Source organism: Alosa sapidissima, chromosome 16 (assembly GCF_018492685.1).
Source record: "Alosa sapidissima isolate fAloSap1 chromosome 16, fAloSap1.pri, whole genome shotgun sequence".
Taxonomy (NCBI): Eukaryota; Metazoa; Chordata; class Actinopteri; order Clupeiformes; family Clupeidae; genus Alosa; species Alosa sapidissima.
The window spans coordinates 13,009,788-13,012,287 of record NC_055972.1 but is presented as its reverse complement, the minus strand read 5'-3'; positions in this window follow the sequence as shown (position 1 = coordinate 13,012,287).

Here is a 2,500-nt window from a genome sequence, read left to right as displayed (position 1 = left end):
GCTCGGAGCTCTATACGTGTTGCGTTTGGCAGCTGCGGGTCCCCCACTGGAGAAGTGCAGGGAAAAGCGCTCATTTCCCCTCAAGAGGAGGCAGCTGCAACCTGCTGGCCAACGAAAACACCAGCCCTCTCAGTTCAAGCCCAGACTAACCCCCCACACCCCGCCAATACCCCCCTATACCCCCCCCCCTCCCTCTACACCACCTCCGCCCCATAAACCAGAGCGCAGACAGACATGGAGAAAATGAGACTCCTTTTTGGCACGTCTCTCTCTCTCTCTCTCTCTCTCTCTCTTCTCTCTCTCTCTCTCTGTCTCAAAGGTTAAAGAGAGGACTGAAGGCTTTGTGCTTGCAGGCTAGTTAGTCAGCGAGCTCTGGCCTGCTCAGGCTTATACGAATTAGGGTGATCAATCGAGTGCCTCTTGGTATGATGCTGTGCGGTATGATGTTTTCCTTCTTAATGATCGGTTGCAGATTTGTGTTTGTGGATGTAAGTTTCATGCAAATATTTGTAGTAATATGTGTAAACGAAGCAGTTAGTTAGATTTAGGATTCTGGAGCTTTAGCAGGAATATTGGCTGGAATGTAGTTAAGCTTCTAATACACTGGGTGTGTTTTTTGGCTCGGTGCTCTAGCAGGGTTACTAAGGGTTGCTAATTATGACTGTAAACTGAGAAGAATTTAGTTTTCATGAGCAAACAGGTATTTCTTTCCTCTCCCTGCAGAGTGCATTCGTCGTGGAGTGTGAGCAGCGCGAGCATAGCTACAGTAATCCAGACCACACAGTCGCTGTGTCAACATTTGTTTTCCCAGCAAGAGCGCTGTAGTGTTTTATTTCGCAGGACCATATGTCTTGGCTAAGATGTCCGCTGTATTCTGTCACAGGATTGCAAAGCAAATCGGGGAAACTTTAGTTGGTTTGTGTGTGTGTGTGTGTGTGTGTGTTTGTGTGTGTGTGTGTGTGTGTGTGTGTGTGTGTGTGTGTGTGTATATACTGTATTGTGGGTATGTATGTTTGTGTGTATGTGTCTATAAGCTGCTTTTTTTGTGTGTCTGTGTGCCTTATATGTATCCATTGCATTTGTGTGTATGTGTGTTTGTGCATACAAGGGGGTGCTTGGGGGGACACATTGCCTTTTGTTTAAGACCCACCCATTCTCCCACTGCGCTGTTGAACATGATAAGTCATCCTTTAATTTTGAAATATCACTGCGCGCGCCGCGGCCCCCTAGTGAGCAGGACCTGAGAGCTAATTGTGAAGCAGGCTGCACCACTGAGGCGGCTCCCCCACTGAGTTATGGAGCTCGTCTGAAGAGTCTCGCACTGATGCTAGCGACGGCCTGCGGCCCCTGTGTGAGTGTGAATCTCTAACCATTAATCACCACCGCCCTCTCCTCTCCTCTACTCTCCTCCTCTCTCTTCCTCCTCTCTTTTCTTTTCTTTTCTTTTCTTTTCTTCTTTTTTCTCCTCCTCTCTTCTCTATTCTCCTCTCTTCTCTATTCTCCTCTCTTCTCTCCTCTCCTCTTTTCTTCTCTTGTGCTTTCTCCTCTCCTCTCTTATCTCCTCACTCATCTCCTCTTCTCTCCTCTCTCTGCTCTCCTTTCTTCCTCTCTCCTCCCCTCTCTCTCTTCTCCTCTCTCCTAACCTCGTTGGAGGTCCTTTCATAAGGCCCCAATAGAGAAGTGAACAGACGATCTACATGGAGGCTGGTTCACGGGGCCATAGCTACAAACAGACACGTGGCACACCTTAGTCCAGCAGTTGGGAGGGAGTGTTTGTTTTGCGGGGCTGATGAGACAGTAGACCACCTGTTTATGTACTATGAAAGGCTGGGGGGGGGCTTTTTGAGCTCTTGAATAGGTGGTTGGGGAAGTTAGGGGTTGCTTATTCCCATCGCCTTTTATTGGGGGCCAATGTATCTGGTGAGGAGGAGGTATGTATGGTGCATTTCTTGTTGGGGGCAGCTAAGTTGGCTGTTTGAAAGACCAGGGATAGTAGGATGCTGGGAACTGGATCAGTGGACCCGGTGGAGGTTTTCAAAGGGATGGTGGCTGGTCTCCTATTATAGTATGGAGTTCTCCTATTATAGTATGGTTAGGAACATTGAGAGGTTTCTGGATGTGTGGGGGGGTTGTTTTGTGAGGGTGGGGGGTATGATCAGGTGCATTTTAAGATATGATGTATTGGGATTTTTTATGTATGAATGTATTTATGTATGTTTGTATGGGATATGGGTTTGCATCAGGCATGTGTTACATGGTTTGTATGTTTGTAGAGTTTTGCCCTTGCATGAGTGGACTTGATGACTTGATGGGTTGATAAATGATTCAATAAATGGCTGTTGAACCTCTCTTCTCCTCTCCTCTCTCCTCTCCTCATGTAATCTCCTCTTCTCTTCTATCCTCTTCTCTTTTGTTCTCTTCCCCTCTTTCCTCTCCTCTCTCCTTTCCTCTCCTCTCTCCTAACCTTGTCTCTCCTCTCCTCTCCTCTCTCCTAACCTCA